The sequence below is a fragment of the Xyrauchen texanus genome, chromosome 13 (assembly GCF_025860055.1).
Source record: "Xyrauchen texanus isolate HMW12.3.18 chromosome 13, RBS_HiC_50CHRs, whole genome shotgun sequence".
In the NCBI taxonomy this organism is placed as follows: domain Eukaryota; kingdom Metazoa; phylum Chordata; class Actinopteri; order Cypriniformes; family Catostomidae; genus Xyrauchen; species Xyrauchen texanus.
The window spans coordinates 39,299,546-39,314,981 of record NC_068288.1 but is presented as its reverse complement, the minus strand read 5'-3'; the positions used below and the strand labels follow the sequence as shown (position 1 = coordinate 39,314,981).

General features: G+C 39.6%; 1 protein-coding gene across 1 annotated transcript in view; it reads left to right on the top strand.

Moving 5' to 3' along the window:
* The window catches only part of LOC127653928 (metabotropic glutamate receptor 4-like), a 303,514-nt gene that overhangs the window by 185,507 nt on the left and 102,571 nt on the right, over positions 1-15,436 (top strand). The gene's annotated exons all lie outside the window — the stretch shown is intronic.

Genomic DNA, 15,436 nt, shown 5'->3' with positions numbered 1-15,436 from the left:
AGGGTAATTTACTAAGAATTAATTGTGGCCACTGATTTCATTGCTTATTTGCACACACTGTCTGCATTGTTTTAGCACTTGATTTAATAGTGATATAAACTATCAAACATTGAGTGCTGGATGCAATTTGTGTCATGGAATTCCAGATCTTCCAGGTGGGTTTTAGGTGATAGGTTGTGGAGGATGCAGTGGACTAGTGCAATCTGGCACACTTTACAGGATCTTTACAGCATCACTCCACCATTGTGATGCAGACACCTTAATCTGCTCTTTAAAATGATAAAATAGTACTCCACTTCATTGTACACTTGGGTATATTCAGAATCACAGCTATTATACTGATTTTCTCCAAGATTTGATCGTCCTTTGATGCATTTGCTTTAATTATCAAAAGTACTGCAAATGTCTCTTTTAAACAACAGATTGTTTTTTTTGGTCTTCTTTCCGTAGGGTGGTAATTGCACAGCATCTAAGGAGTGTTCCTGGTTGTATACAAGTTAAGCTCAATGGGGGCTTTTGTAGCAAAATGCTGATTATTACAAACAATTTAACTTGTCCATTAGTTAAAAAAAAGAAAAATGAAAAGCAAAACTTGTTACAATATTGCACTTTCAGTGGAAGTGAATGGGAGCAGTACATGATTCAACATGTACATCTATTCAACATGATTATATTGTGAAACAAAAAACATCTATTAAATGGTTTAATGGCATTATGTTGTCATGAGGACAAAGTTGTAATATTATATATAACTTTACTTAGAAATGGTTAGTTAATGATTTTACCTGGAAACCTGGAACATCCCTTTAAATGTGCCAGCCAAATAGCGCTGACTATTGTTATTTAGGCTCATTCTATAATAATGTAATAATTATATAAGTTATATAGAAAAGAGGCATGTTTGCACTGAAAAGAATGACAGTGACTTAATTTACATTCTCAAGTGCACAGCACTTTTTCAGTGCATTTAGAACCTGGTGAAACTGGATTGTGGCTGGTTAGTGAATAAGACGTGCTGTATTACCAGATGCAAAAGTCTTGCAACTGTTTACTGAACTTGGCCCAGATTTCAATCACCATGAGATTAGATAAGAATTTGACATTTAGATTTAGAATTTTAAGCCATCAAATTATACGGTTACTTGGATCACAAATAAGAACATAAAGTTTTCATAACCCTCCAGCAATGGTGGTTGCAAACAGATGGAAGCTAAAATTGTAGCAGTCAATATGTATGAATTGTCATTGTGAGAATAATCTAAAGTGCCCTGAGGAAGGTCTAGGGGAAATGGAGTCTTCTTCCTTTCTGTTCTCCAGGGTAGCAGTGTCCTCCTCTGCCCAAGCTTTCTTCGGTTTCCATGGCACACTGGGGCTATAAGCATCTGTTCCTCCCTTTTATACTCAGAGATCTGACCCTTCCACACGAATGGAGAATAAGAGTCTTGAAATCTATCAGACAGAACCAGGCTGTGGGCTCCATTCCACTAAAATTACATTCCCTGTCCCATTGGGGACAATGAGAGGTGATATGCTAAGCCATACACACGGGCTTTAAGGTGCACTCAGTGATGTGTTTATGTTGCACTGGCCAGAGGAGCCTTTTCACATTTCCAGGCATGGAACACAGAAATGGCAGGGTAAAGTGCTGCTGAATTATAGAGGTAAAATGGGAGATAATAGCAAATATTATTTTTGCATTCCCATTTGCTCCAACAGCAAAAGGCAAAATCTATTATTATGATGGCTATCAAAAAGAGGAAAATTGAAATGAGAGTTGGATTAATTTCCAAATTCATTGTCACTCCCTCAGCAGAAACGTCTAGGTTATGTATGTAACCTCCGTTCCCCGATGGAGGGAACGAGACGTTGTTTCAGAGAACGACACTAGGGGTCTCTCTTGAGCGCTGATATTCATCCCTGAACTATGAAAAAAGGCCAATGAGAGTTGGCAACCAGTATTTGCATGTCCCGCCCCCGGACATACGGGTATTTAAGAGGCGCAAATACGGGAGTTCATTCAGGATTTTTCTGAGGAGCCGGGAAATGGTCCGGCCACAACAGTGGCTCGGCTCAGCGACGTGGCAGGGGAGACACAACGTCTCGTTCCCCTCCATCGGGGAATGGAGGTTACATATGTAACCTAGACGTTCCCCTTCTGTCGCTCTGTCCACGTTGTGTCAGAGAAGCAACACTAGGGGTCCACTTATAAAAGTGCCATGCGCTGAGCCGTGTACGTGAACTGCTGATACAGGAGCGAGCAGGTATTCTTACGTGCAGGACGACCAACTGTATCAGGCTGCACGTACCCTTCCCCAATGCCCCATTTAAGCCATCAGGATTCCTTATCGTTACCCTGGAGGGGGGAACAAGGTGCTGGCCACCAACATGGGAACGGGCCAAGCCTGGCCAGGCCTCTTTTCTCTCTATGTTTCTCGCATAGAGCAACTAAGGCTGGGGCCCTTACACGCATTGAGGGAAGGGGGTCTTAGCCCTTATTCAGGGCGGAGAAGACCCTGCGGAGGCCACGCCTACCCGAGAGGGGAGGCACGTTTAAGTGGCAAAACCATCAGAGGCCTGACTTAGGGCCTATGTGGGAAAGTTGGTGCGGTGGTGGATCCAGCCTCATAGAGGGGGGAACATACAGCACGGCAACCGAGGCAGCCGCGACTGCCTAAGGGAAACACGGGAGTCCGCTCGCCAGAGGGGACAGAACCGTGGTGTTACACACAGGGGGAGTCCGAAGGAGTCCTTAACTGTGGAGCACCTATACTAGAACAGAGTAGCTTGCGGTACCCGCAGTGGCTTGGGTCGGCGAGTTCCTCCGCTGAACTGCGACCCACGAGGGCTAGGGAGGAATCAACCAGTGTCCCAAACCTGGGATCTCCTGGGAATGATGGCGCACTGTTTCCCCTGGTTAGGGGGAAGGGCACTAGGTGCAAGCACCACGGTTCAGATCGTCAGCGTGCTACCGAGTTCTACGGGCTCGGTACCTGAGAAGACACGGGACGATACCAACTCAACTCGGAGATTGTAGAATCTCGCAAAAGTGTTAGGTGTTAGGTGCCGACCCTCTCTCATTGCCCTTTTTTCATAGTTCAGAGGTGAATATCGGCGCTCAAGAGAGACCCCTAGTGTCGCTTCTCTGACACAACGTGGAGAGAGCGACAGAAGGGGAACTGTGTATCAAGGCAGAATATTTGAAAGGTATGAAGCCATTTTTACGGTGCAGTTAATTCTTGTCAACACTAGTAAACAAATGAATGTCACAATTAGCATATCACATTTCTCACACAATATGAAAAATGACCGCTGGTTCATTAATTCAGGAAGCAACATAAATATAAAATAAATAAATAAATAAAAATACCACACACATTTGTAATTGAAGAGATATTCCTCATTAAAGAATTGATAACTGGTGAATTGGTAAACTCCACAGTAGTGTTGAATAATTTGCTAGATTTACCCTGTTTAATTAAACCAGAAATACATAATCAAACTCTGTGAAAAAAATAAAAGAATTTGCTACAAGTAAAAGTGTTCAATTCATGGGAGGTTAAAGAGCTATAAAGTGAGAATTCGGTCGGTCATGTGATCTTAATATGTAGGCCAGCATTAGGATATCTGTTATTAGGGGTCTTCATTTCACGTGAGTGTACATTTTTTAAAACAAATTCTAAGTGCTTGTCACGAGCGCACTGGGATCTGCCTCACCGTCAGTCACCCGCTCTCACTCCACACCTGCAGCTCATTATCATCTCATGTGGACCTGCACTTAAACCCCACACTCACACTCATTCAGTGCCTGGCCTAGTTGAAAGGTACCTTTGACTTCCCTCTTGTTCTGCTGCAGTGGTATACAGCTTCTCTGCGTTTTACTTACCTGATTGTCAACGACCTGTTCTGGAGTTACAAGTTAAGTTACTCTGAGAATTTCATGAATACGGCATATCTACTCAACTGTTTGTCTACGGTCTGCTCCAGACTTGCAAGATAAACCTGCGTTAACTGCATGTCTACTTACCTGTTTGAAACTTACCTGTGATACTTCAAGCCTCTCTGAATGCTCAAGGAATGTGACTTTGTGTACTTTCAAAAATACTTTGATTTTGATATACTAACCTGCTCCTCTGTTTATGAAAGTGAATCACCTGTGACCCCCGTCTGAAGTTGAAGTTACCTGTTTGGGCACCTGTTAATTTGGAAGTTACCATTTATGGTTCACTGTTTGATCATCAACTGTCTCCAAAGACTTTGCACTGTACCTGAATACTTGCTTGCTTTTCATGTGTCGATTATAATAAGCTCCTGGGTTCATCTCAAGCTCCTGAGTCAATACAGTACTATTCATTTACGTATACGGTTTTAAATGAGAAATGCTTAGTGAACCTTAAGAATGTGTCAAATTAAAATCACACACACATTTTGAATAGACATGACTATAGAAATGGGCTCTACCAAATGGATGAATACATTTATGCATTTGTTAGTGGAATTATGACTTCCAGAACAGTTTTCTTGGAGTGGAGAGAAAATTTAAATGTATCAAATTATATCCACCAATAGGGAAGCCAATCAATTTGAGAGAGGAAATATTTAGAAACCATGAAATTAAACAAATGGACTTGGATTTATAGAAAGTTAAATTAATAAGAAACTGCTCTGTTTGGAATGTGTGAGCGCCACATTTGTCAAAAGAAGAGCTTAGTTAAATAGACAAGAGTTCATATTCCAAAGACCATATTTACATTTACCAATAAAAATGAATAATTCATATGATGACTGCATGTTTAAATGTGATGAAATGTGATTACTTTCTCCTAGTTTAATGCGCAGACACAAAAAGTTTAAAAGCTGTAGCTTAATCAAAACTTGCTCTGTTTAAGCAGCCCAACGTGGCAGCATTGGCTCAACCAATGGCAAGAATTTAGGGCAGGAGTACCTGATTCACCAATAGCAGACAATGCGAGTATTTGGGAAACCTGTCTGAAGTCATTATTTCTGGAATCCTGTAATTTTACAACACAATGCTAGGGTGTTCTGCAAAGTTGTTTTAGCATATATCTATTGTGTTGGATGGTTTCTATGGAATTTCTAGGTGGTGTTTAGGGTGTTCTAGGCAGTTGCTAGGGCATTGCTTGCTGGTTGCCATGATGTTCTGGGTTGTTGCTTACTGGCCTCATGTATCCATGGCAAAACCTATTACGATTGGGGGAAATAATATATACAGTGTGTATATGAAAATTAGAGTGTTTGAGGCATCGTCAGACGATTAAACAAATTAAATTGACAAAGAGATACCATAACCAGAACTGATGCAAGAAGAGAGACAAAAAGATGGCTTTTGTTAATATGGAGCATATAGAGCAGTTTGATGGCAAAGCAAAGAAAGACCGAATTACTCCAGTTTTCGTCAAGTTGAATATAAAAATGTAATGCCAAAGCAAAACTACCTCTTACTGTAAGTGATACTTTTAACAGACTTTGTACATTTCTATTTAAGCTCACTCTTTGATTCTATTTTTGGAAACGTCCATTTTTAACATGTCCACGACAAAAATTGTAATGTAATTAAAATGTTAGAGGTTGGTTAGGGACACAGTGACAGTAACATTAATTAATGCTTTATGCATTTAAACATACATGCGTGAATATGCTCTATTTTCTAACACTCGTTGTCCAGACCACTCCCACAGCTGTATTTAGAAAATGCTGGACAAATGGCATGAGACTTGTGGGCCATAATATGAATAACCATGAGGCTCACTGCAGTGTGTTCTTATAGCTCTCCCTCAATCCATGGGAGTGTTTGCACATCTGTCCAGGGTGTAGAGAAAGGGCGAGAGCCAAGTGGAAAGGATGGGGAAGATGGCGGAAGAAAGGAAGAAAGGCACAAACAAAAAATTGTATTAATAGCAAGTCTTGGCTGTGCTGGTCGATAGAATGTCTCCCATGGTGCTTTGCTCTTATACAGTATATATTAATTCTGTCCATGGAAATAGATGAGTATAATGTCTAGATTAATCCTTTTACATTTCCCCATCACTTAAAAATTCTTGTTGTTTAAGCACCAACTAAAGCTTTTTCAATCATATTAATTGCCTTTGTTCCAAAGAGTGAGTCATAAGTGTAGTCTTTTCAAAAACAGAGATGCTTATGAATCAAAGTATATTTGTGTAGTAGTGGCTGCTTGGAGTAATTCCTTCATAATTCATGGCAACAAATGAATAAATAACGCAGATGAGATAGAGCTGTGGTACCACCGAGTAAACAGATACCGACAGAGCATGGCATCTCCCTCTTTTTTACTGTGCATGCTAGGTTGACAATATTGCTAATCTAATATCATTGGGGAGTTAGTTGTCACAAGGAGAAGTTGTCAGAAGTGCAATATCTCAGGTTTTGAGTTACAAAATTCTTGCTTTTTAAGGCAGTGGTTTTGTTTGTTGGTTTCCGACATAGTTCAAAACTGTTAGAAATCAGGCCTAATTTTGTTAAATCTGTCCTCCTAACTAAATTCCAATATCATACTTTTGTAAAAGCTCTTTGGTTAACAAGTGAACATAATAATAATAATAATAATAATAATAATAATAAAAAAATGGAATACATCAAGGCAATGGTGAACTATATAATGCAGGTATTTAACCAAAAGATTGAACTATGTTTGTTGGACAAGGATCATTTTAAAAAATGTCAGGTTGGAGTAAGTAAAATGTAACTTTTGGGCCAGTTGCTATGTATCTTCCCAGTCCAGCCCTGGCTGAACTCCGGTATTTACGAACCGACACATTCTGGGGACATCTGAGACTTATATTAAATCTTGTAAAAAGGGGCATAATTGGTCTCCTTTAAATGCTAATTTTTTTTCCAGCTGGTAAATCCATCAATAAACTCTTTGCGGGCAGGTGTGCACACAACAGCTACCATGGGGAAAAAATATAAAAAGCCTGCACATTGTCGTATTGCTTACAAATCTGTAATATCTTACAGAATTTCAGTCAAAGATCTTCTTCAGGAATTCTATTAATATCTCTGAAGATTCTTCCAGTTGGACATATATTACATTTACATTTATGCATTTGGCAGACGCTTTTATCCAAAGCGACTTACAGTGCACTTATTACAGGGAAAATCCCCCTGAGCAACCTGGATTAAGTGTCTTGCTCAAGGACACAATGGTGGTGGCTGTGGGGATCGAACCAGCAACCTTCTGATTACCAGTTATGTGCTTTAGTCCACTACTCCACCACCACTCCACATATATCAGTGTTACCATTGTGATTTACCCAAGAAGTTTCACAAATTATGCTGGCGATGCCCTGCGATCTGAACCAGAGACGGTTAATGGTGTTGGATATCCTCCTCCTGGTGTGTACAGCACTGAACATTTTTTACACTCATATGTCAAACAGTTTTTATTGACTGAACTGTTTGATCCAGAAAAGAGCATCAAATGACAGCAAATACATGCGATGACAGTAAGCTCTTATTTTCTTTGAGATGCTATAGTGTTTGCTAAATCAAAATTTTACGATGTTAGTGCACTTAATTCACAAAACGATTTAATTACTGTTCTGCTTAGATGTTATAAGCATTTACGAGTCTGGTACCTTCCTTATATGGCATTTTCATGGCCGTGAATTATAATAATTTTGAATGAAGGTGCACATGCCCCCTCTTTACGAATATTTAGAACAAACATTAGCATACACATGTTTTACTAAAAAATCTGGGGAGTATGAAGTGTTTGTGAATCCGGCGGAAAGTTTTCGGGAAGGTCCATTTTACACGCAAATTACTCTGAATTTACTCACATTTACGAAAGTTTCATGAAATAGGCTCAGTGTGTGTTCAGTGAACTGTATCTTTTATCTTTTTTCCTGGGCAATAACAATGGAAATATTCATATCTAGAGATATGGACTGTCAAAAATAAACCTAGCATGAGAAATATTCACTAGAGTAAAAACTGTGACAACTAGCCCCATTATCCTCTATATAATATAATAATAATAAGTTTTATTTATATAGCGCCTTTCCAGAGCTCAAGGACGCTTTACAATAGACAAGCAACAATAAAGGCAGAGGACAAAGACAGCAGACAAAACAACAGCAGGTAGATAACAGTGAAGGTACAGAAAATGAGAAGGTTAGGTAGATGGGGCAGCACCCAGTGGAAAAAAATAAATAAATAAAAAATAAAATAAAAAATACAGTACAACTTAAGAGTTATGACATTCAGCAAATAAGTGAGTTTTGAGCATGGATTTGAATTCAGAGATAGTGTTAACAGAACAGAGTGATCGGGGTAGAGAGTTCCATATTTTGGGTGCTACAACACTGAATGATCTGCCCCCATCGAAACAAGGCGATGCCGAGGGAACGACGAGAAGGCTAGAGTCAGAGGATCGTAGAGAGCGAGACGGTGCGTAGGGGTGAAGCAGATTACAGAGATAGGAGGGAGCCAAGCCGTGCAGAGATTTAAAAGTGAGAAGGAGAATTTTGAATTTGATACGGTAAACCACAGGCAGCCAGTGAAGATCATGCAAAATTGGGGTGATATGTGCAGAACGCTTGGTGTGGGTGAGTATTCTGGCAGCAGAGTTTTGAATGTATTGCAATTTGGAAATGGAGCTAGCAGGAAGTCCAATAAAAAGTGCATTGCAATAATCGAGACGTGATGTGATAAATGCATGGATGACAGTTTCAGCGTCTGAGATACTGATGAAGGGACGGAGCTGAGCGATGCGACGTAGATGAAAGAATGCTGATTTAGTGATAGAATTAATGTGAGAATGGAAAGATAGAGAGGAGTCAAAGATTACACCAAGACTTTTAACAGTACTAGATGGTTTGATGTGAGAGCCAGCACATAATATGAAGCCAGCACATAATATGAAGGAAGAATAAATAAACCCTAGTACAACAACACAGAATGTGGACAGATCTCTCAGATTTCCGTAGCTGGTTTGAGTGAAAGCGGGAGAGAATGGGGAAAGACACTTTTTGGTGTGTTGAACGCTTAAAGATATTGTATATAGCCTATTTTATTTAATTCATAATATTACTTTATTGAGTGAAGGTCGGAAGGTTATGATGTTTAATTACACTGACCATATCCCAACATTAGCCTATATATTTACATTTTCTGACATGAGTAGGAGTCTCTATTGCACTTGGTGTTTGATAGTCTCGTTATATAATTCTTGTATCATTCTTATACTTTTTAGTCCCTAAAGACTCTACATATGATAGATACAATACTCTTGAATTCCAGGCCCAGCGGCAGAATATATTTTTTGGTCCTGCCCTGACCAACACATGATTCAATTCAGTTCTGCTTCCAGGGATATAAAAACAGTGTTTGTGAAACGCCTCCCTGTTTTTCTCTTTTCTCTTTCATGCTGCTTTCAAAGGATGGTTTTAGGACTTCTTAACTTTGTTTCAACATCACTTATTTGCTTGTAATGTGTGTAACTGAGGGGCTAAAAAGTTGCACTACTTTTTTGCGAGTAGTACTTCAGCGCAAATTCCAATGTATTGTATACTAACCATCTGCAATACAGCTTAACCAACTTCTAAGTGCGCTGAAATAGCACTGCGTCATGAGTCTTTGAATTTAATAACTGTCTTTACTTTCAGCGCAAACAAGCCTCCTTTCTCTGTAAACTAGGCTTATTATGGTTTGCGATTTATTCACAAAACACAGCACAAATTTGTGGCGCTATTAAAACCCACGGAAAGCAGGTGGTATAAAAGAGATGTTTATCTACATTACATGTTATATTCATCATGGCAGAAAGTTATTCGCAAATTGCATTTTTGGCTAAATCATTTTGCACTGTGCTGTAAAATGGTTGCCCGGTGGTACCGAGTTGATGGCCACTGATGAGTTATGATGTTCAGCTGTAGTATGCCACAATAACAAAGTAAACAGCCTATGTGACTCTCAGCATACATAAATCTCCAATGTGTGATAAATAAGATTTGCCTGCCATAATTGATTCCATGTGGAGATCCAAATTGAAACCTCGGAGGCCCTGGTAAATCTAATCAAGTAGGAGGTTAGTCATGTGGTGGGTTACCCAAGGCTTGGTAATAATGGATCAACAATTACCTTCAAAAACCTTAATAATTACTGGGGATGAACATGCAGAATATTACGTATAGCACATAAGATTTAAGCTGACATTGTCTCTGCTTTGCAACAGGGGTTTTAAAAGGTTTGGAAAAAATAAATAGTTTCTATTTTTAGTTCATGTTGGACTTTGTTAGTTTTTAAGGGATTTTTCACCCCAAAATGAAAATTCACCAAAATCACCAATCACTCTCATTGTATGTTTCTCTCTCCATACAATGAAATCAATTATTTTTCCATTTTTTTTATTATTTATTTTTTAACACAGAAATATTTTTTGGCTGAACTATTCTTGTAACGGGGCATGCATAGATTTATTTTATTTATATATTTTGTTAAATGGCTAGTTTTGTCTAATTTATCCATCTGCCTATGGTGGGACTTACATACTACACTTTTTCAGAAACTGCATTATACTCCACACAATAATTGAATGTACATTTTTTTTAGTTTGAGGCAGCTTGGATCAAGTAAAAGAAACTGTAATTTCAAAGCAATTAGGCCTCCTTTCTGTGTAAATTAGGCATATTGTAGATTGCACTATCAAACTGTGATGTGCACAGAACGGGGGTAGCAGGGTTGCACCTTTAGACTTGTGTTTCATTCACAAATGAAAGGTGCCCTTCTGGTCATCCAGGAAACAAAGTAGACATTTTAATGGTTAAATAAAACAAAATTAAAATCTCGTAATAATCTCACAGAAAATGATATGGAGGTACATTTAACAGCACACAATACAGCAGATCGGGGGTGAATTTCAGTCGCAAGTGATCCTCCCTATAACCTACTCACTCCGAGGTGCAGAGCCCTTGAAGTGGGTACTCTGAAGGGAACACAGACTTACTGTATGAATGTGCCCTTCATCTTGTGAAAGGGCCCATTCATTTTCTCACTTTCATTACGAACGAGCTTTTAAGTGGCATCCCCTCCCGCAGCAGTGCCCTTTAAGGAAGCAAAAATGATGTGAATGAGCATCGAAATCACGTCACAGAGCATCAGCTGTTGTTTTATTCTGTTTGTGTTTCATGAAGTCACAAGTGAAATGTAACAAAAGATATCTGCTTACAGCATATACTCTCTAAATGCTTTTTCTCCAGTCCTTACTTAATATAAATGTAATATGTGAGTGAAATGTGTTTTATATTCGTGAGGTTTCTGCTGTTTGATGGTATGTTTGACAGATTGCATAGAGTAAACCATCATATTTCATAAGTAATGGAAACGGAACACATCTCATTTGTCAGCAAATTAAAAAAACACCTGGTATGAGTTGGATATATTGCCTGTATGCATGTAATGTCTTTAAAACTACACCAATTTTGTGTTATTGAGGCAAGTCTTTATCAGCACGTAATGTCAAAAATATGCCAAAACATGTTTATGTATTATTATTTAAACGACTCCAGAGCATACAGCGATTTCCTCATTTATTTTCTGCCAGCAATGCAGGCAACATGTATAATAAATACTATGTAATAGGGATGTGCCCGAAGCCGTATACCTTATTCGGAAAGGCACAAATAATTACTTCAAAATGAATAACGGATTAATCCGAATAATGTAAAAAAAAATATTCATATTACTGATTATCCAAGAGGCACAAGGATAAAGCAACATTTTAAATGAATGAAATGTACAAGTTGTGATTTCAGATCGCATGGCCGCGATCTCGACTTCTTTTGCGGTTCCTGTTAATTGTTCACGTCTGGAGCTTATCAAGTTTATAATTAAGATACGACACATTCTGGGGACATCTGAGACTTATATTAAATCTTGTAAAAAGGGGCATAATTGGTCTCCTTTAAATTATAATTTTTTTTTCCAGCTGGTAAATCCAGCAATAAACTCTTTGCAGGTAGGTGTGCACACTTCATATACACTTTCCACTTCTTGAAATGTTTTGTTAATGTATCACACAATTCACATGTGATTCCCATGAAAATTATCTGGTTAAGATTTTATTCTGAAAAAAGTTACAATTCTCCAAAAAGGTTTAAATGCTCCATAGAATATACATCAATTAGGAATATTCCTCCTTATGTAAAATTAATAAACTGAAACATGCTCCATCTTTTTTCCTCCTTTCTTAAACTGTGCTACCTCTGGTATGGCGCTATATAAATATAACATTATTTCTATTATTGTTATTAAACTAAATAATGGTGTCGTATTGTAAAATATCCTGAAAGACTTCCGGGACTTTCACCTGTTTGTAGGCTATATTGATTTTATTTTCATTTATTTTAATGTTTGAATTTGTATTTATTATTCACTGCAAAATGTACGCTTAGCATTTCACATTTTACTTGACACCTCTTGCCTTCAGAATAATGTTATACATGCACAGACAAATGAAAATTTTGTTTCACGCAAATATTAATATCACAAATATTGGGGGGTATTGGAAGACGGCTTTTAACACCCATAGGGGGCACTTTGAATATTTGGTCATGCCTTTCGGATTGGTTAATGCCCCGCTCTCTTCCAGGGGCTCGTGAATGACGTTTAGAGACTTGGTTGATCGTTTTGTGTTTGTCAATCTTGATGATATTCTGATCTTTTCCCAGAATATCAAGAAAAAATATTCAGAACATTAGGCAGGTGCTTCAGCGATTGATAGAGAATTGTCTGTTCATCAAGGTGGAGAAGTGTGCTTTTCATGCATAGTTGGTTTCATTCTTGGGCTTCATCTTTTCGTCCAAGGGAGTGTGCATGGACCCTGCTTAGGTCAGAGCCGTCTCTGATTTGCCAACCCCAGATTATCGCACGTATTTGCAGAGTTTTCTGGAGTTCGCTAATTTCTATTGGAGATTCATTAGGAATTAAAGACAACTCGCCACACGACGGATCTCACCTCCACCGGCATTGACTTTTGTTGGTCCCCATGGGCTGAGGCAGCATTTTCTAAATTAAAAAAGTGGTTTTCTAACACACCCATTCTTGTAACTCCTGATCCTGCAAGTCAGTTTGTAGTAGAGGTGGATGTGTTTGAGGTTGGTGTTTGAGCGGTCCTGTCGCAGCGCTCGTCCTCGGATGGAAAGATGCATCCGTGTGCATTTTTTTTGCACCGATTAACACCAGCAGTATGGAACTACAATGTCGGTAACCGAGAATTGATGGCTGTCCGGTCGGCCTTGGGCGTGGGTAACTTTTGTGGTCTGGACTGATCAGAAAAACCTAGAGTATATCCGTAGTGACAAATGCCTTGACCTGCTTGCTGGGCACTATTTTTCACTTTTAAAACAACATTTTCAGTTTTAATTTTCTTCTTTCGTATCACTCGGGCACTAAAAATGTCAAGTGTGAATCTTTGTCTCGATGTTTCGAGGTCAAGACCTCCACCATTCCACCGGATACCATTCTACTTGCCAATAGAGTGTTGGGCATGGTATCCTGGTAGGTGGAGGCTACAGTCTGTGCTGCACTACAAAACACCACACCCCATTTCTACATGCCCAGCAGGTTGTATATTTGTTCCACGGTCAGTTTGGATGCACGTGCTACAGTGGGGTCACTCATCCAATGTTGCTTGTCATCCAGGGGTGTCTTGTACCCAGATGCTCATTAGACAACAATTCTGATGACCATCGCTTGCACAAGACTCGCCGGTTCGTAGCCCAGCCGGGCTCCTCCAACCACTGTCTGTCTCTTCGAGACCCTGGTCGCACATAGCCATGTATTTTGTAAATGGTGTCCCCCCCTCCCATGGCAACACAGTTGTTTTGAATCTAGTTCTCAAAGGCAGCTCATTTCATTCCCATCCCCAAATTAGGGAGACAGCGTTAGCAGTCATAAACCACGTCTTCCGCCTTCATGTCCTCCTGGTCGATGTGGTTTCTGAGAGAGGCCCCCAATTCTGGGGGGTTACTGTCCATAGCTCAGTGCGAGTTTGTCGGTTAGTTCTGCGTGTTTTGTTATTTTCTCTCCCTCCTCGCGCAGGCACAGCCGGCATGCATGATCAGTGTTTCCATGGGAATGCTGATCATGCCACTAATTAGTGTGCTAGCAGCACCTTGTTCTCCATTAATTCACTTCCTTCTTAAGACCTTCATGTTCTTAGTATCTTTGCTAGATTGTTGTTTGATGTGAAGTAACATACTCTCTCTGCCTAGTTGGTCCTGTCTCGTGTTTCTGTTTGGTTGCCTGACTCTGCCTGTGTGTCAGGAGTGTGGTTGCCTTCCAGTTTGCAGTACACTTGTTCTTTGCGCTAACGAGACTTCAACAGAGGACTCCTTGTCTCTGCCCATGTGTCAGGAGATTGATTGCCTTCCATTCTGCTGCCTGTTGTTCTCTGCACCTCACTATGCTTCCATGGAGGATTCCTATGAATCTGCTCCTGACTTACACAATGCACAAACTTGCCTACAAACAAACTCTTCACAGCTCAAACCCCTCCCCACAACTGCAGCTGGTACTGGGATCCTCAGTCTTAGCCAGCAAAGTGAAAGTTAATATTTATTGTTAATAAATCCTTTGAACTGTTCCTCTGCTCTTGGGTCTCTTTGTCTCGCTCTCTGACACAAATATCATATACAGTATACAAACTAATTGGTTGTTTTAGCTGTCAACCAGACACCCATTTCCTGTCTAATTGGGCATTTTTTATTATCATTATTTTTATATACAGTACTTAAGAGGGAAACAATTAATTCAATTTCATCTTTATTCATATTTTAATACACATTTACAGTAAATGTTTTTGCAAACTCCTCTGTATATTTTTAATCTAGTTGATGTAATCAGACCATCCAGCATTGATTAAAAGTGGCTTAAGTGATGCCCCCTAGGCAGCTACATCATGGGCTCCATAAAGGCACTCACTTTCGCACCATCAATTCAGATTTTCTGTTTTTTAGTGCACAAATTGTCTAAGCCCATGTTTGTTTTTAGCGGCAAACACATAAGGACGTCATTGATACAGCATAAATTTCAGAGTAATTTCAATGTGTATTTTTCTGATGAGGACAAAAACAAACTGTATAAGAGAATACGTGCTTGGATGGTAAGTAAAAAAATGGGCCCCTTAGTCCCTATTGCCTTTTTCTGTGTCGTTCTGGGAGAATGCACCCTCTCTCCCCTCCCCGTTCGAAGCGCTACTCGCAGCGGAGGGGATAATGAATGGACTGGTGAGCCCAGCAACAGAACGAGGGGGCTGGAATAAGATAATATTCCCAACTGAGTGATGGTGAACCAGCACCCCAAGGTGCGTTTAAGTACTTTTTAACTATAAACCATTGCTTCCAGTAAGCTTGACGAGAGGGTGGAGTTCACGTGGCCTCTGGTGTGACGTATTTGT